General features: G+C 42.6%; 1 long non-coding RNA gene across 1 annotated transcript; it reads right to left on the reverse strand.

Annotated features, from left to right (window-relative positions):
• Positions 1-1986: 1986 nt before the first annotated feature.
• On the reverse strand, positions 1987-20308 carry LOC136388703 (uncharacterized). Its single transcript, XR_010748200.1, has 3 exons — positions 20225-20308; positions 8686-8819; positions 1987-2303 (listed from the first exon to the last, which is right to left on the reverse strand). It is a non-coding gene; the product is annotated as an uncharacterized lncRNA (long non-coding RNA).
• Between the last annotated feature and the right edge of the window lie 22 nt (positions 20309-20330).

The following is a 20330-nucleotide window of genomic DNA, read 5'->3' on the forward strand; positions in this document are numbered from 1 at the left end:
TACCTTTTTTGGATCAGTTTTAAGTTTACAAAAAAAAAAAAAAGCGAGCAGACTGTAGAGTTTCCATATATCCCCTTCAACCATTGCTCTAGTTTCTCTTATTATTATTATTTTGCATTACTGAAGTACATTTGTTATTATGGATAAAGCAATGTTGATACTTAATTATTCACTAAAAACTATAATTTATATTAGGCTTCACTCGTGGTAGTATACATTCTATGGGATTTGAAAACTGTCTAATGACATGCATCTGCCGTTTAGTGTTGTACAAAGTAGTTGCACTGACTTAAAAATGCTTTGCCTGAGTGACAGGCTCCATCTATTCACTCCTGTCTCCTTTCCCCCAAATCACTGACATCCACTGATCCTTTTATGTCTCCCTTGTTTTGCCTTTTCTAGAATGTCACATAGTTGCGATGGGGCCATAGGGAGCCTTTTCAGATTGGCTTCACTCACTTAGTAATATGCATGCAAGTTTTCTTCATGCATTTGCATGATTTTTTTTTAGCTCATCTCTTTTTATCACTGAATAATATTCCATTTTCTGGATGAACCGCTGCTTGTTCATTCACTCACCTACTGAAGAACATATTGGTTGTTTCCAAGTTTGTGCAATTATGAATAAGGTTGCCATAAATATTTGTGTACAGGTTTATTGTGGTCATAAATTTTCAACTCATTTGGCTAAATACCAGGGAATGCATTTGCTGGACCAAATGGTAAGAGTATGTTCAGTTTTGTTAGAAATTGTTGAACTCTTCCGAAGTGACTTGTGCCACTTTGCATTCCCATCAGCAATCATCAAGAGCTCCTGTTGCTCCGCATCCTTCCCAGTATTTGGTGTTGTCAGCTTTTTGAAGTTTAGCCATTTCTAGCAGGTGTATGGTTGTGTCTTGTTGTTCAGATGTGAAATTCCCTGATGACATACGATGCTGAGCATCTTAACCTATGCTTACCTTACATCTGTTATCTTCTTTGGTGGTGAGGTGCCTGTCCAAATGTTTTGTTCATTTTTTAATTGAATTGTCTGTTTCCTATTGTTGAATTTTTAAGAGCTTTTTACATATTCTGAATACCAATTCCTCCATCAGATGTATTTGCAAATATTCTTGCCCCACCCCCGGTCTGTGGCTTGTCTTTTCATTCTCTTGACAGTGAAATTCCAATTTTAGCATCCATAAAAAGCTTTTATTGGAACACAGACACGCTCATGTGTTGACTCACTGTCTACTAATTTCACACTATAGCAGCACAGTTGCGACAGTGTGCAACAGCCAGGTCTACAAACCGAAACTAGTTACTAGTGGTAGGCCAGAAAAGCTGGCCTACCCCCGATTTAGGGCATCATCTCCATTCCCTCCTTAATGGCTTGTTATTCCCAGAAAAGCAATTCTCCCGGGAAACAATGACAACAATGACTGACTTCTAAAGTCTTTGAGTCAAAGTGTGTCAAAGTCTGTCTCCACAGGCCATCTTCTTTTACTTTTGTGTGATTACGCTTTCATGGCTTGTTCTTTCCCTCCAGAAGGCCTTGCTCAAGTCCCTGTGAGTGGAGAGAGCACTGCTGGGGCCGTCTGAGCTGTCCTTCTTAGGGGTTGCTGGTCTGCTCTCCATCCTCTGTGTGGGTCCAGCCTAGAGCGTTTCACTTGGCCCACCTGCCCTGTAGCCATATCTTCCCGGTGAAGGGACTCGATCGCCCCCTAGAGGTGGTTCATTGTTATTACAGGGACATCAACCCTACATGCATGAATGCTTGCCAGCCTTTCTTTCCCTCCAAAGGCAGGTTCCCATATTCTCCACTATGCAGCCCTCCCCACAGGCTCAGTTTGTGCTTGTGGCTGAATTTCCCTCCAAGGCTTTGAGGATGACGCACTGCTGATTTTTCTCATCCCTTTTCCTCCTCCCAACAGCAGCAATCAATTCCAGCACAGGGATGTCAGATCATTGAAACAGGCACCTTGTTCTTTGCATTTTTAAATTTCCACAGAGCTGCCAGTCTGATTTTTCCCCTGATACTTTTTGCCTTTTCATTTTCTTTATGCATTCTACATCAGGTCTTATTCTTTTCCTTTTCCAATAAGTGAGAAGAACGTAAATCTAGAAGGACACGGGCAGACGTCTGTTCTTTTCCCTGCTAAGTTTTCACTCTGACTACAATGGTATGACAAGTGAAGAGAAACAGCGAGACTTACACACTCGCTCTGCTTGCTCCTCTCCTGTCGGTTATTTGAGACAGCTTGGCAGCCGGTGTAAATCAGTTCCCTCCCAACTTGCATCTTCCGCCGTAGCCTGCCTGGTTCCTGCGTGTTAATAATAAAAAAAAAATTATGATTATTATTGCCAGAACTTTGCTAAGCGCTTTACATTTAGAGTGATCAAAAGAAGGGCGAGCGAGGAGTTCTCTGCCCTGCCCTGCTTTTCTTTATCGTAGTTAGAATAAACGGCTGATCAGCCTAGACGCTGAAATCAGATACAAACAAATTTGGAGAAATTGGTGCACTGCCCGCCGCCCGGCCACTGATGCTAAGAGAGCATGTCAGAAAGGACAGGGAAGAAGCTGTGACTGATTGAGTTTGAGAAAACCTGAGTTTGATTGTTTACTTCGATTAGCAAGATTAAGTTTCCACTCCCAGGGGAGAGAGGTGAGGGTTCAGTTCCTCTGGCGAGAAATCGATGGCATCTAAAATGGATGCTTGCTCAACAAGGGAAGAGCACGTCATTCTCTTCATAGAATATTCAAGTCACTCAGAATGTTAGCTAATGTATGATGAGGATTTGCCACGTGCCAGGCACTGCTCTAACATTGTGCATGTGGTCTAGGTCAGGGTCTTTAGTTGCAGACAACAGAATCCAGATTAGCAAATTCACGCTAAAAGACGTCTATTAAAGTTATTTATTAGGTAACTTATGGACACTGTAACAAAACCAAAGAATCAAGCTTGAATGCTACTCAGGACAATACTGGGCAACCCTGGGGTTGACGTAGCTCTAAAAATCCCTCCACTCACAGTAAGACTCTTCTGTTAACACTTGCCAATCAACATCCACGGTGTTTGAAACTGTGCAAAATTCTCCCCCTTTCCTCAGAAGATTCAACACCTCTGCCTCTGTGTTTTCCGGCCTCCTAGCCTGCGGTCACCTCTTGCATTGCTCACTTCCACATCTGAGTCCTGAGTGAGTGCGGTGGATCAGTGGAAACCAGACCACGTGCCTGCACCCTAGCTGCAAAGGAGTCTGAGGAATTGGGCTTCCAGCATTCTGGCTTTGACAGTGCAGGAAGGTGGTCCAGAAAGGAATCAGTATAGGTGCTGAGTCAGTCACATGAGTACTAACCTTTTCATAGTTTAGATGAAGAAACTGAGGTGCAGAGGAATGACATGTTTTGATTCTCTTTGAATCTTGCTGGTTGGGAACAAGCTCCACTTCTACTTGCAGGAACCTGAGTTTGTCTCCTTGTTTCTAGCCTATAAAAGACCTGGGTACAGAATGTTCAAAAAGCATCCTCCATCAGAAAACCCACCCCAAATCAAGAAGATGTCATAATTCAAGGATGTTCCTCCATCTCAGGAGCACTGTAGCCTGCCATCTCTTCTGCATTTTCTCTCTAAGTCACCATCCACTTTCTCGATAGAGGATGTATATTAGGATTTTGTTAATCTCTTGGGACCTCTGACCCATTTATTATTTACTGTGTGAGTTCTTCTGGCTTCCCTTCCATTTTTATGATATTTTCCGTTGTGTCTGCAACAAAACTCTTTATCTTTCTGGCAACAAGGAGGCTATGATTTCAGATTGAAGTGCTTATGATATTGTTTTTCGACTCACTTACAAAATTGTTCCCATTCTTGAAGTTATCTTTCCTCTTCTTCTAATTCTAGTGAGTGGCGGCCCCTTCTCTCAGAGGCCAAGCAGAACTTCAGTTTAAATATCCTGGACTCTTAATCTGTCTTGACTCAGCCATGAGCAGGCTTGGCTGTGACAGAGGCCTGGGAAGTTCTCCTGTCTCCTGTCTACTCTTCATCCTTCTCACACATAGATGGAGGCAGAGGCAGGGCCCAAAGTAAGGACTGACATTGAGACCATCATTAACAGCAATACCTCAAATCAAGCAAAACTCACAGTAGGGAAGATAAAAAACATTCTCAATGAAAGAAATCACTCGCAAATACATCCTGAGTTCCAATGAGTGGATTCAAGTAAAAAGGAGCATTTAAGTTTAAGTTCTAAAATGGATCATGCATCTGAAAACTAGAGATGCTAGTCGTGCAAGGGGCCTTAGTGATCTGGGGGACACAATGCCCTGTGCCTCCTTTTTTCTCTGCTAACAGAACCCTGGTTTTGTTTGTATAAATGGCTCATATACCTTCATCTTCAGGAAAGCTGGGTCCATAGCAGCCCCATTGGGTTAAGGTGGTCAGTTTGATCCCATCTCATTGATTGGTCTGGGGTTTGTCATGTGATCTAACTCTGGCCAATGGATAGGGCAATCTTCCTGTAGGATGTCTGGGAAATCTTTTCCACCTGGATAAAAGCACCATGTCAGGAGAAAGTCTGTCTTCCCTGCTCCTTACTTCCTGTCTTCTTTTTTTTTTTTTTTTTCATTTTTCCGAAGCTGGAAATGGGGAGGTAGTCAGACAGACTCCTGCATGCGCCCAACCGGGATCCACCCGGCATGCTCACCACGGGCAATGCTCTGCCCATCTGGGGTGTTGTTCTGTTGCATCCAGAGCCATTCTAGCACCTGAGTCAGAGGCCACAGAGCCATCCTCAGCGCCTGGGCCATCTTTGCTCCAATGGAGCCCTGGCTGCAGGAGGGGAAGAGAGAGACAGAGAGGAAGGAGAGGGGGAAGGGTGGAGAAGCAGATGGGCGCTTCTCCTGTGTGCCCCGGCCAGGAATCGAACCCGGGGCTCCTGCACACCAGGCCGACGCTCTACCGCTGAGCCAACAGGCCAGGGCACTTCCTGTCATAAATGCAGATGGTGACTTGTGGAACTGAGGCTGCCATCTTGTGACCAGGAAGAAAGGCCAAGAAACTGCAAGGATATAGACCCAGAGCCCTGTCATTTTGAGCTTCTTAGGTGAGATAATTAAAGATTTTTATCAGTTCAGTCAGAGATCAGCAAACTTTTTCTGTAAAAGGTTAGAAAGCAAATATTTTCAGCTTTCCAAGCCCAGACACTCATCTCTGTGACTGGCATGAAAGCAGTCACAGACAATACATAAATGGACGAGCGTGGCTGGGGTCCAGTAGAGCCTTTTATGGGCACTAAAATTTGAATTTCTGTATAATTTTCTCATGTCAGGAAATATTAAGAAGAAATTTTAAAATTTTTTATCTATTTAATCTGTATGCTTTGTTCTTAGACCATAGGGCTGCACGAGAACAGGAGGCAAGCCAGAGGTGGCTCTTGAATTGTCACTGTCCTTGGGTTTTCAGCTACTGGATGCCAAGGGTCTTCTAGGTAATTTTGTTATCTAACCTTCCATTTCTCAGATAGCAAAGCTGAGGTCCAGAGAGGTGACACACAGCTAAGTTGTGTCAGGGTTAATACATTTAGATCCCAAAGATCTTGACTCCAAAGCCAGGATTCTTTTCAGGTTACAATGCTGCTTCCTGCTCATTTGCACACCATTTATGATTCTTCTATGCTGAGACATTCTCCTGCATGTATGTGATTGCATTTCATTCACACAAAATATATCTAGAGCTAAGGAGGCACTAACTTCTATTGAAGACCTAGTACATGCCAGTTCCTTTGCATTATTTAATCTTACAAGTGTGAGGTAGACATCAGTATGTCCATTTTACCGATGTGGAAATGGAGGCTCTCAGAGTGCTGCACCATGCCCAAGTTCACCCCAGGAGTACATGGGCGTGAGTCCCACCCAGCCCTCCCTGCCACATCTCACCTCTTCCCAAGCTCCAGGGCTCAGTGCTAGGTGTACCCTGATGAACAAGACATGACCCCTTTCCTCTGGCCACTGAAGGCATGCAGGGAAACCCTGGAAGAGCACATAAAGACATTTCTTTTTCTTTCTAAAGTTTTATTCTGCTAAAGTGAACTGCTTATTACTGGTTCTGTGCAGAGCTGGAAACAGACTAGGAGAAAGGCTGAGGCGCCATTCATCACGTTGGCCACTAGAAAGCAGCAAGAGGCCATGTTTACGAAGTGGCTCATTGCTTTGTCTCTCTGGTTAAATTTAATTCATTCACAAGTTTATGGGAAACTTGGGGAAGAATATGTTTCAGCCTTTATTGCAACATCCTCGTTTTTCTGTTGGAAAAAGTTGGAATGACAGAAGGTTCAGGAATCATTGTCAAAAAAATATTACTTGAATACTCACTATTCAAGTGGGTTGCACATATTACTACACAATCAGTGCACAGGTGGCAGAGGTACAACAGTGGGCGGGGAAAACGTGGTCCCTGCTAGCATGGAGCTGCTAGTCTAGTGAATGAAGCACATGGGCAATGAGAAGTAATGGAACTAACTAAATGATCAGAAGGAAGGAGAGGTGACCGCTCGATGATAGGATAATGATACATACGCACTAGGCACCAAGCGCTGCTTTAGGTACATCATCTCACTGCATCACCACCACAAATCTATGACCTGCACACTATTATTGCCCCTATTGTATAGCCTCAGTAGTGTTAAGCCACTTGGCCAAGGCTATAAAACCCAGAAGGGGCTTAGCTGGGATTTGACTCAGGGTCTGTCTGACTCTAGGACTCAGGCTGGTTCTCACTATCCCAAACAAAGGCAGAACAAAGACTAGAATTCTGAGGTCCTGTCTCCTGGCCAGGACCCTGGCCACAATGTCCTCGTCCCCTTGTCTTACAGGAAAGTATTCTTTCACTGTCGGCTCTTGGATATGGGTGGGGAGGGTGAAAGTAGAAGTTAAGCAATAGAACGGGAAAGTTTTCTAGAAAGAGATTATCAAACCCCAGGAAGATGAGTCCCCAAACTTGCATCAACAACTGTCCCCTTTCAAAAATAGCCCTCACGAGAACATATAGCTCTCTGACCATAAAGACATCCTCCTGAGAACCAGAGGCGAGATACCTCATGCTCCTGACCACTGCCTCCGAGCCGGAAGGAGTCAGTGTCTGGCTCTCGAAACTGAGCTGACATCCCAGGGCCCCTGGAAAATGTATGGACTTGTGTGCACTGGTGGAAACTACCCCAGTAACACAACGACCCTGTAGAGTTACCTTCTAACTCCTGATGAATGAAGAAGGTCCTGGAACTGCAGGGCATGTCCCTGACAGCTCAGGCCTGTGGTGGTGACAGTTGTGGGAGGTGTTAAATAGGAAGGAAGGGGCAGAGCAGATCTGGGTCTCCTCCCCTGCTTGGTTTCCAGCCTCCATCCTGCCCCGGGGACCCAGCAACAGTACACAGGAGCCAGCCAGTTCATCTCTTCTGCCTCCTCTCCACCTGCTTAAACTCTTCCAACCCTCAGGGCACAGCCCCACCATCCCAAAGCTGCCATCAACAGTTTCTCCAGTGCTCACCGTGTCTCCCTGCCCTCCTCTCATTCACTCTTATAATCTGCACAACAGAGCTTAGCATTTGCTCAACAGGACAAAAACACAGCATTTGGAGTTAGAAAACCCAGACTTGAGCCCCTGGTCCCACAGAGGCAGGATGTGTGACCTTGGGCATGTGATCACGCCTCTCTGAGCTACTCTCAGCCAGGCCCAGGGCTGGCTCAAGGCAGCAGCTGTGAACAGGCCCTACCCTGCAAGAGCTACCATTCGACGTTTGCATCTGGGACAGGGGCACCCTGACAACTACCATTCCAGCTGGCTGTGAGTGTGTTGCAAAATAACATGCACAGGAACGGCTTGTAAGTGAAAATGTACCATCCAAGTTTTTTCCCAGAAAATGCCTCCGCAGTTGCCTCATTTCCCCCATCTGCAAAATGGGGTAGGAACGCCGATTTATTTTGCATTCTAGCAGTCTGGCCAGGCAGAGGCAGTGCAGGCTGCTAGCAGCCTCTGGTGGTTCCAGGTGTTCCTTGGCTTGCAGCTGCATCACCCCAATTTCTGCCTCATCTTTGCATGCGTTCCACCAGGTGTCTCTTTCCTGTTTGTATTTTATAAGGACTCTTGGTATCTTTATACAGGGCTCACCTGGACAATCCAGGATGCTCTGGAGACCCTTCACCCCCCTCTCCCACCTGAATTACATTGGCAAAGATTTTTCCCCCCTGAATCGGTCATATTCACAGTTCATCTCCAGGGACTAGGACTTGGGCAAGTCTTTTGGGGGCATCATTGATCCCACTACAAGCAAATAACGAATGAATGTAACGTGATCAGCACGGAGCCGGGGACGTTGTAAGTGCTCAGTTGCTAGGCACTGTTACTGTCGTGCATCTAGAGGTTGTGTCTGAATTTAAACTAGTTGTGAAGACTTGTTTGACATGAGAACAGAAACCCAAGTGTGGAAAGATGGGCCACCCTCTCCCTCAGGCCTCTGGGCTGGCGCCCGACTTGCCACACTGCTTTTCCCAACATGACCAAACTTGCTTCAGCTTCGAGATTTCCCTAGTTCTAAACAGGCTTTTTGCAGAAACCACCAGTTGTGGCAAAGTCTGCATTTTGCTTCACTAAAATTAAGCTCAAGGTGACCACTGGTCAGAGGCTGAGCAGAGCGAGTTACAGAACAGCGCACCCGGCACGATGGGGAGACACGGTGGCAAAGGCAGGCTTGATGGGTCCTCATCTTGTTTGGTCTCAGGCCAAAGCCAGCTCGGCCTCAACGGGTAACGCGGGGGCATCAAGTTGAAAGGTCAAGGTCGTCTTTCTCTGAAAAGAAACGAGACTACTTTCACTGCGAGAGTCAGTTCTGTGGCTGAGACAGGTGGGGTGTGTACAAGTGTCAGGGATGCATCTGGCTGAAGGAAGAATAGAACAAAAAAGAATGCTTGGGCCTGAGGAGGGAGGGGCGGCCCAGGGAGGGGAGTCCAGGAGCCCGACTCTGCTGCGTTGTGGTGGGAAGAGAATGGACAGCTACAGGGTTCCGGCCTTTATGGGCCATGTGACTACTCAGAGCCTCTGTGTTCTCAGCTGTCAGAAGGGGATCATAGCAGGAAATATGCCTTAGGCACCCAGTGTTGTGCTAAACGTGGTAAAGGGCACCTATTGTTATTACCACCACTACCAGAACAAAGAGTAATGGGGGATGGAAGCAATTTGGGGGTGACTGATTCAGTTCCGGACAGTAGAAGGACCCGAGCTCTTGAGTTGGACCTGTCTGAGTCCAGGATGGAGATGAAGCGGAAGGGGCGCCCTCACAGGACACAGAAAGTACAGAGGAGGCGTCTGCCAGCTGAGAGGGCTGGGTCTTCGGCCCTGAAAGCTCCTTCTGTCCCAGAACCAATTTGAGGACTGGAGGTAACATCAGAAGAGTAATATTTCATGTCTGTTATGGGACACTATTTGTACCCTTAAGAGGTTTCCTAAAAATAGAACTAGTGGTTGAGGACCTTGCCAGAAGTGTCATTCATTCATTCACATCATGGCATCACTACTCAATGCCATTGTCCCTAGACTGTCGGAGCTGGGTGGTTACCCTGTGATGAAGAACATTTATCCAGGGCCCTGGCCGGGTTGCTTAGTGGATAGAGTGTCCTCCCGGCACGCTGAGGTTGCAGATTCAATCGGGGTCAGGGCACGTATGAGAAGCAACCAATGAGTGCGCAACTAAGTGGAACAACTGACTGGAACAATGAGTTGATGCTTCTCTCTCTCTCAAATGAACGGGGGGGGGGGGGTGGAAGGGAAAACATTTATCCAGTATTTCCCAGCTCTGCACAAAACTGTACAATGGAGAGGAAAGCCCACACCCCTCTCCTTACTATACCAGTTTCCAGGACCCTCAAGCCCCTGAGGCCAACCTCATCCTCAACAGATCTTCATTTTAGAGGAAGTTGTTTGCTCACCTGGCCGAAGCGAGAATCTTGAGTGAAATAGCAAGTATCATTTTAACAACTCTCTTTTGTTCCATGAGTACAGAATGGCTGTGGTTATTCCCTTTTTTTGGAAAATGGTTCACTTGCCCTTGTATGATTATTTTCTCTGAAAGTTGAGAAACACAGATCTCCCTCACGGCCACCCCTTAGATCTCTGGCAGTGAACCTGCAGAATGCCAAACACAAATTGAACATCTTACAACAATGGGGGAGAATGAAGATCTTTACCCAGGAAAGGCCATTACACTGACATCTAACCTGTCTATAACCCTAATTGAAGTAGAAGACAGTAGTATAGCATCTTGAAAATGCTAAGAATAAACAACTGTCAACCAGAATTCTACAGCTGGTAAAATGATCTTTCAAACACAAAGCAAAAAAACCCACATAAATGAATACTCGCTACTAATAAAGCTAGTCTTACTTCCACCTTTCTAATTTGGATGCCTTTTATTTCTTTTTATTGCAGAATCACTCTGGCTAGAATTTCTAGTGCAGGGGTCCCCAAACTATGGCCCGCGGGCTGCATGCGGCCCCCTGAGGCCATTTATCCGGCCCCCACCGCACTTCCGGAAGGGGCACCTCTTTCATTGGTGGTCAGTGAGAGGAACACATTGACCATCTCATTAGCCAAAAGGAGGCCCATAGTTCCCATTGAAATACTGGTCAGTTTGTTGATTTAAATTTACTTGTTCTTTATTTTAAATATTGTATTTGTTCCCGTTTTGTTTTTTTTACTTTAAAATAAGTTATGTGCAGTGTGCATAGGGATTTATTCATAGTTTTTTTTATAGTCCAGCTCTCCAACGGTCTAAGGGACAGTGAACTGGCCCCCTGTGTAAAAAGTTTGGGGACCCCTGTTCTAGTGCAATATTGAATAGCAGGCATAAACTGGGCATCCTTGTCTTGTACCTCATCTGAAGGAGAAAGCTCTTAGTCTTTCACCATTGTATGTGATGTTAGCTGTGGATTTTCACATTACTTCATAATGTGGAGTATTATATTAATTGATTGTCATGTGTTGAACCATCCTTGAATTGTGAGGGTAAATCCCCTTTGGTTATGTTGTATAGTCCTTTCAATATGCTACTCTGTTCAGTTTGCTACTATTTTGTTGAGAATTTTTGCATCTATATTGACCTGTACTTTCTTTCCTTGTAATGTCTTTGTCTGGCTTTGCTGTCAAGATAATGTTGGCCTCACGTAATTAAAATTAAAGAGAGTCCCTCCTCTTTGATTTTTTGGGAGGAAAAACTTGTGTATAGAAAATAAAAAAAACATTGTTGAAAGCTATTGAAGAAGATTTAAATAAATGGAAAGATGTTTGTATTCATGAATTGGAAGACTTATTATTGTTTTCAATGGTACCAATCCCAAGTGACCTACAGATTCAGTGCAATCAATTTCTATCAAAATCCCTAGTGCTTTTATTATCAAAATGGAAGAACTTATTCTAATATTCATAAGGAATTTCAAAGGCCCCAAAATAGTCAATCAATTTTGAACAGAACAAAGTTGGAAGACTCAAACTTTCTGATTTTAAAACACTACAAAGCTACAATAATAAAGACTTAAAGATACCAACTAAACGATAGATATATAGAGTAATGGAATATAATTGAACCTAGAAATAAAATAATACATGTGTGGTGAATTGATTTTCCACAAGGGTGCCAAGACTATTTAATGGGGGGGGGGGATATTCTTTTCAACAAATGGTGTTGTCACAACTGGATATCCATATGCAACACAATAAAATTGAACTCTTACTTCACATCATATACCAAAACAAACCCAAAAAGGATCAAACCTAACTATAAGACCTAAAACTATATATCTCTTAGAAGAAAATATAGCAGTAGCATCTTCATAACTTTTGACTTTGCAATGGTTTCATGGATATGGCGTCAAAAGAACAAGTAACAAAAGAAAATAATAGATAAATTAAACTTCATAGAAATTAAAAAACTTTTGTGCATCAAAAGACATCAAGAGAGTGAGAAAAACAATCCCCAGAATGGGAAAAATATTTACAAATTATATATCTGAAAATCCAGCATTCAGAACTCTTACAACTCAACAAAAAAGGATAACCCAACCAAGAAATGAGCAGAGGACTTGAACAGACATTTCTCTAAAGGAGATATACAAAAGGCCAATAAACACAGAAAAAGATGCACAATGCCATCAGTCACCTGAGAAATGCAAATCAAAACCATAATGAGAACCACTTCACACCCACTAGCATAGTTAAAAACAAGAAAACAGAAAATACTAGGTATTGGAGAGGCTACGGTGAATCAGAACACTAGTGCATTGCAGTTGGATTATAAAATGGCACAACCACTGTGGAAAACAGTTTAGTGGTTCCTCAATAAGTTCAACATAAAATTATCTTATGACTCAGCAATCCCACTCCTAAGAATACACCCAAAAGAACTGGTAACAGATATTCAAACAAAATCTACACAACTTTCATAGCAGCACTACTTACATATTAGGTTGAAACAACCCAAGTAACCATCAACTGGTGACTGGGTAAAATAAATATAGAATATCCATTCCATGGAAAATTACTTAGCCATAAAAAGGAACGAAATACAGATAAGAGCTACAACATGGATAAACCTCAAAAACATTACCTAAGTGAAAGAAGCTGAACACCAAAAGCCACAGATTGTATGATTTCATTTATATAAAAGATCCAGAATAGGAAAACCCATAGAGACAAAAGGCGGGTTAGTGGGTGTCTGATACTGAGTGAAGGGGGATGGGAGGAATCAGAAGTGAGTATGGCTACCTCTTAGGGAAAAGTAAAAGTTCTGGAACGAGGTAGTTGTGATGGTGGTACTACGTTGTGAATGTCCTTAATGCCACTAAACTGTGTACTTTAAAATGGTAAATTTTGTTACATTTATTTCACCAGCAAGAAGAGTTTTCCAATAACTGAATCAAGTACTTAAAAATACTTTCCTTTAATATATGCATCCACATTGACATGACTGGTTCATGTCAGTAGAGGAATGATTTGACTTTGAAACAAAAGCATATTGGTTTCAAAACTACATCCAAGTTAAATAAATTCATTAACTTTTGTGTCAACTTGGTATTATGAACATTGAATTCCAAGATGTATTGCATACCCTAAATTAATCATTACCCACAAAGTGTTCTTCATCTTTTTCTTGTGCAACCCTACCCACCCCTACAGCTGTACAAAGTTTCCGAGAGGACAGACTGGCTGAGCCAGTCTTGGGGTTGCGTCTACTCGATTTTCTCATTTTGACAAGCCCATGGGTGGTTTTATATTAGTTTTTTTCCTTTGGTCTGTTTTTCCATGACTGTATTACGAAAAAAATAAAGTATTTTAAAAACAAGACATATAATCAGGTGCAAATGAAGAAACCCAGGGTAAGCTCCTTCCATGACCTTGGCTATTTTAGAAGCCAAAGCAGCACTCATAAGAGCTGAAGTTAAGCCCCCAACATCTCCAGGCCCAAGCTTCTGGAATACTATAAGTCTATATCCCAAACAAGGCAGGGGTAGAAGATGCCATTCTCCTAACAACTGTATATTTAAGAAATATCCTTCATTCTGAGAAATAGAGACCACCTTCCTCAGGGCATGTGCTTAGTATGAAACTAAGAGATTTTCTCTAAGGGAACTGACACTTGGAAACTTTTCCCCTTGGAGGGGGTGGAGGATGATGTTCTGGGTGAGTAGAAGAAACACCTTTCACAGGCAGAGGCCAGGCAGCACTGGGGGAGGCTGGGAACGGGAGGATTCTGGGTTTGCTGAGCTCTTAGGACCATAGAAGGTGAACCCGACAAACTTTCCAGCTGCTTCTCCAGCCAGTGCCATTGCAGGTGTTGCATTTCAGTTCAAGTGAGAGGCTGTCCTTTATTCTGGAATCTCAGATAAGTCTACCCCACTTCCCTGAATCTGGGATAAAGGAGATGGCCATAGGAGTTAGAGCAGGGGTCCCCAAACTTTTTACACAGGGGGCCACTTCACTGTCCCTCAGACCATTGGAGGGTCGGACTATAAAAAAAAAAACCTATGAACAAATCCCTATGCACACTGCACATATCTTATTTTAAAGTAAAAAAACAAAACGGGAACAAATATAACATTTAAAATAAAGAACAAGTAAATTTAAATCAACAAACTGACCAGTATTTCAATGGGAACTATGCTCCTCTCACTGACCACCAATGAAAGAGGTGCCCCTTCCGGAAGTGTGGTGGGGTCCGGATAAATGGCCTCAGGGGGCCGCATGTGGCCCGTGGGCTGTAGTTTGGGGACCCCTGAGTTAGAGTGAGGCTTGAAGGTGGCCCTAAGATGGCCTTGGGCCTAAAGCCAAGCTGGAATTGGAGCTGGGCCTTAAGGTAGGGCAGAGGCTAGGGCTAAAGATCTTTTAGTGTGAAATTGGGCTGCAAGTATCAAAGAAGATTCTAGTGGGGTGCTGCTACTGGAAGTCAGAACAGAAGCCATCAGGGATTCGCTGTACAGAAAGAGGAGACATCAGTGAGCAGGGCCATTTCTGCTGCAAATGGTCCCTCAAGGTCTTGGGGTTTGAGGCTGTTGAGGACATGGAGCTTCTCTGGTTCACCCTTGTTCCTCCAGAGGGACTCTGCTGTCCAGCACATCGGCAAGTGCCTCTAGGATAGCTGCAGAATTCAGTCTAGAATCTGAACACAGTGTTTCAGGACGTGGTCTTACCCTTTCTCTTTCTTCCCCCAAATCAGGAAATCCACTCTCTTTGTGACTCGCATCTTCAGGAGCTCCTGGGTGTTGGGATTGAGTTGCCTGGTTGCAGAGTCTCCCAGGAGGGGGCCTCTCATGGACAGAAAAAAAGAAGCATGCTGGAAGGTCACAAAGAGCATGTCCTTGGCAGAAGCCCACCACTAAGAGAAGGCCAACATGGGCAGGTGTTTTAAAATGTACCCAGGATTTGTTTTAATCAGGTATGGTAAGGCACCGAGACATAGAAATGACTATGATGAGGGAAGAATTTTTTTATATTCACAGATCCTTAGAAAAAGGAGGCACAGCCCATCACACAGGGCCATGGTGCCAAAATATTTGACTTAACATCATTCTGAATGTTTTTTGTAAAGGTTTTCTTTGGATGAGATTTCCATTTGAGTTGGTGGACTTTGAGATTTCCCTCCATAATGTGGGTGTACCTCATTCAATCAGTTGAAGGGCTAAGTAGACCGAAGACTGACCTCCCCAAGCAAGATGGATTTCTGCTGGCAGATGGCTTTCCAACTTGAACTGTATCATCAGCTCTTTCCTAGGTCTCCATAATCACATGAACCAATTCTTTAAAACAAATCTCTCTCTCTCTCTCTCTCTCTCTCTCTCTCTCTCTCTCTCTCTCTCTCACACACACACACACACACACACACACACACTCTATTGGTCCTGTTACTCTGAAGAACCCTGATTAATACCATGGAAATAAAGATAAGGCATATAAAATGTGTGAGGGAAAGCCAAAGAAATTCTTATAGGAAAATTTATAGCCTCCACTACATATATTCAAAATAAGAATAAAATTTATATTTGAAGCTCCTATCTCAATAAGATTGGCAAAAAGCTAATTAAACTCGAAAATAGGAAGGAAATAATAAAGACAAAATTAGAAATCAATGCACTAGAAAGTAAACACACTGTAGAGAAAAATCAGCCAAGCTTAAAATTGTTTCTTTGAAAAGAATAATACAATGTATGAAGCCCAAGCAAAACTGACCAAGAACAAAGGGAGAAACACAAATGACTAATATCAGATGCAAAAAAGCAGGACACCATTACAGATTTTACATACCTTAAAAATATATAAAGAGGCCCTGGCCGGTTGGCTCAGTGGTAGAGCGTCGGGCTGGTGTCCAGGGTTTGATTCCCGGCCAGGGCACACAGGAGAGGCGCCCATCTGCTTCTCCACCCCTCCTCCTCTCCTTCCTCTCTGTCTCTCTCTTCCCCTCCCACAGCCAAGGCTCCACTGGAGCAAAGTTGGCCCGGGGGCTGAGGATGGCTCTGTGGCCTCTGCCTCAGGCACTAGAATGGCTCTGATTGCAGCAGAGCGACGCTCCAAGATGGGCAGAGCATCGCCCCCTGGTGGGCATGCCGGGTGGATTCTGGTCAGGCGCATGCGGGAGTCTGTCTGACTGCACCCCCGTTTCCAGCTTTGGAAAAATACAAAAAAAAATTATATATATAAAGAAAACATTATAAACAATTTTATTTGCATCTATTCTTTAAAATTTGGTAAAATATACAAGTTTCTTTTAAAAATACAAACACTCCAATGACCTGTGGTGGCGCAGTGGGTAAAAGCATCGACCTGGAATGCTGAGGTCGCCAGTTCGAAACCCCAGGCTTGCCTGGTCAAGGCACATATGGGAGTTGATGCTTCCTGCTCCTCCCTCTGTTCTTTCTATCTCTTTCCTCTCTCTGTCCCTTTCTCTCTCTGTGTCTCCTCTCTCTAAAAAGATGAATAAATAAAATGTAAAAAAATAAATAAATTGTAAAAATACAAACACTCCAAATGACCAAAGTAACAAATAGAAAACTTGAGTTGTTCTATATTTGTTAAATAAATTGAATCTGTTATTAAAAATATTTCCAGAAAGAACACTCTGAGCTCAAATGGCTTCATGGGAGAATTCTTTCATATATTGAAGAAAAAAATAAGAGCAATCTTACGTACATTCTTTTAGATAATAGAATCAGAGGGGATACTTCCCAACTCATTTTATGACACCAGAAAAACTTGGATACCAAACCTAAAAGGGATGTTATAAAAAAAGTCAACTACAGATAATTTTTTTCATAAACATAGATATATAAATCTTAAAATAGTAAAAGTTAAATACAGCAATATATAAAAAAGACAAGACATCATAGACAAGAGAAGTTGACTCCAGTTATGCAAGGTTTTATTAACATCTAACAGTTGGTCAATGTAATTCACCAGACTGACAGATCAAAAGAAAAAAAAAACATATGACCACCTAGATAGATATATTAAAGATCTCTGGATTCAAAGCCAAAATAAAAACTCAATTAGATTTCTATGTGCCAGCAACATGGAAAACAAAAATATTAAAGTGAAACCTATTACAGAAGTACCACAAAGCAGCAAATATCTAGGAACAAATTTAATAAAAGGCATACAAGAACTTCCCATTGAAAACCAGAATATTATTGAAATAAATGAAAAAAGATGCAAATATTGCAAAGATGTCAATTTTTCCCAACTTGATTCATAGACATGTGAGAGAGAAGGTGGTCCACTTCAATGTGATCAGGGAATGCAAATAAAATCACAATAAGAAAACATAACTCACTTAACCAATGGAATGACCAGAATTAAAAAGACAATATCCACTGAAGAGACTCAAACATGTATAAATCATTAGTGGGAGAATAAATTGGCAAAACTCCTTTGGAAAATTGTTTGGCAGTATCTATTAGAGCTGAACACCTATCTATCCCAAGAACCATAGTTCCCTTCTTAGGAATATGTATATGTTTGACCAACAGACATGGATATAATTAGCAACACTATTAATAAGAACAAAATACTGAAAATTACCCAAATGCCTGCCATTAAAATAGGTAAATAAATTGCAGAGAATTCACACACTATGGACTACCACACTGAGGAAAGAATAGATGAGCACTCTCACTACAAGCAACAGCATTGATGACGTTCACAACATGATGCTCATGGAAACCAACCAAATCAGGACTGAGGAGGACGGGGAAACTGTTCCAGACTGGGGGAGACTAAAGAGACAGGATGGCCAAATGCAGGAGTGAAACTTGATTATATTTCAGATTTCTTAAAAAGCTACACAACAGCCTGGCCAGGCGGTGGCACAGTGGTAGAGCGTCGGACTGGGATGCCAAGGACCCAGGTTCGAGACCCCGAGGTCACCAGCTTGAGTGCAGGCTCATCTGGTTTGAGCAAAAGCTCACCAGCTTGGACCCAAGATCGCTGGCTCCAGTAAGGGGTTACTCAGTCTGCTGAAGGCCCTCAGTCAAGGCACATATGAGAAAGCAATCAATGAACAACTAAGGTGTCGCAATGTGTGCAATGAAAAACTAGTGATTGATGCTTCTCATCTCTCCGTTCCTGTCTGTCTGTCCCTGTCCATCCCTCTCTCTGACTCTCTCTCTCTGTCTCTGTAATAAATAAATAAAAATAAAAACTTTAAAAAAAAGCTACATAACATGTTTTGAGGATAATTGGAGAAGTTCGAGTATGGGCTCTATGTTGGATGAAGTTATTGAATTATTATTGATATTCTTAAGTGTGGTAATAGTGATGACTGTTGAAGTTTTTAGGGGTGAATACCATGATGCTTGCTGCTTACTATTGAATGGTTCAGTAAATGGGAAGTGAGTGCATATATATATATATCCACAGACAGGGAACCAGTGTGCAAAATGTTAACATGGGGTGAGTCTAGGTGAGAAGCTACGTGGGTACTCATTGAGTTATCTTTTTAACTTTCCTACAAGCTTGACTTTTTTCTAAGGAAAATAAGTGTAACACCTACTAATTATAAGAAAAAATGTGTAAAATAAAACATAAAGAAAGAAAACAAAGAATGGAAAATCAAAATAGACTCTTTATGGTTATAACCTAAAGATAAATTCCATTGGCAGAGTGGACTATCCATTAGCTGTATCTTCACTTAATATTGAATTGGAAGGTCGAGTCACACTGTAATAAAAGAAAAAATAATAAAATAAAGATGTGACAGGAAGAAATGAAATTAGCTATGTAGAAACCCAGGAGAATCTACAGACAGATTATTAGAACTGAGAGTCTGGCCATGATTGTTGCATATGAGATCAATAAGCAAAATAAAAAGCATTTCTATATCCTACCACCCTAGAGCCAGAAAAAGTAATTTTAAAAAGATTCCATTCATAACAGCAACAAAAAATAAGTAAGCAAAAAAAAAATCTTAGCAAAAGATTTACACGTTGCTTTATGTTGCAACCAATAAGACATTATTAAAAAACATTCAAGAATGCCACAGTAACAAAGAGATAAGCTATATTCATTGCTGGTAAGGTTTGACATCATAAATATGTCAATTTCCTCCATACTAATTTCTGAATTCAATTCAATTTCGATCACAATCTTCAAAAGGTTGTTCATTGTACTTGAAAAATGGATCCTAAAAATACATATGGAAGAGCAAGAATAACCAAGGCAATTCTGAGGTCAGTGGAGTTTGTCCTGACAGATGTTAACAGTTCAAACAAAGCCAACACAGTTAAGATAGTGTGTGGATTTAAGGAGAGAAACAAAGATCAATAGGGCAGAGCAGCAAACTCAGAAATGTACGTGGAGGCTTTATATTTCCTTCCACACACGGAAACTTGCCAGAGGGCTGCACTGCAAATCAATATGAAAAGGATGGGCTTGGCCAATTAATTCTTTTTTTTTTTTTTTAGTGAGAGGAGGGGAGGCAGGGACAGACTCCCCATGTGCCCCGACCAGGATCCGCCCCACAAGCCCGCTAGGGGGCAATGCTCTGCCCATCTAAGGCCCTTGCTCCATTGCAACTGGAGCCCAGGTTTTTTAGCACCTGCGGTGGAGGCCATGGAGCCATCCTCAGCACCTGGGGCCAACTTGCTCTAATCAAGCTTGGGCTGCAGGAGGGGAGGAGGAGGAGGAGGAGGAGGAAATAGAGAGAGAGAGCTAAAGAGAGAGAGAAAATCAAGCTGGGAAGGGGTGGAGAAGCAGATGGGCACTTCTCCTGTGTGCCCTGACCGGGACTCGAACCTGGGACATCCACATGCTGGACTGACACTCTACCACGGAGCCAACCGACTAGGGCCTTAATAGATTATCTTAATAAAAATAAATAAATAAAATTAGATCCCTACTTCCACCCAAACACATACATTAATTCCAGGCAGATTAATGATTTATATGTGAAAAAAAAAGTTTAGAACTTCAAGAATAAAATATAGGAGAATGTCTTGATTACTTCAGAGTAAGAAAGGTGTTCTTAAAATACAACACGTGCAAGCCCCGAAAGAAGAACACAATACATTTAACTATCTTAACATCAAAGGTCATTTTGTTTGCGTACCAAAAGCACCACAAAAAATCTCAAAACGTGAGCAAATAAAGATTACTCTCATTGACCACCTTTTATTCATTCTAACAATGTTGGACAAAGAAGACTCAAGAGAGAAACTCACCAGCTTCCTCCTTTATAGGTGTTAAACTGAGGCCCTAAGGAAAGAGTGGCTTGGCTGAGGTCACCTAGAGACAGCCGACTGCCGGTCAGTGTGCCCTCCACTGCAC

The sequence above is a fragment of the Saccopteryx leptura genome, chromosome 1, assembly GCF_036850995.1.
Source record: "Saccopteryx leptura isolate mSacLep1 chromosome 1, mSacLep1_pri_phased_curated, whole genome shotgun sequence".
NCBI classification, from domain to species: Eukaryota; Metazoa; Chordata; class Mammalia; order Chiroptera; family Emballonuridae; genus Saccopteryx; species Saccopteryx leptura.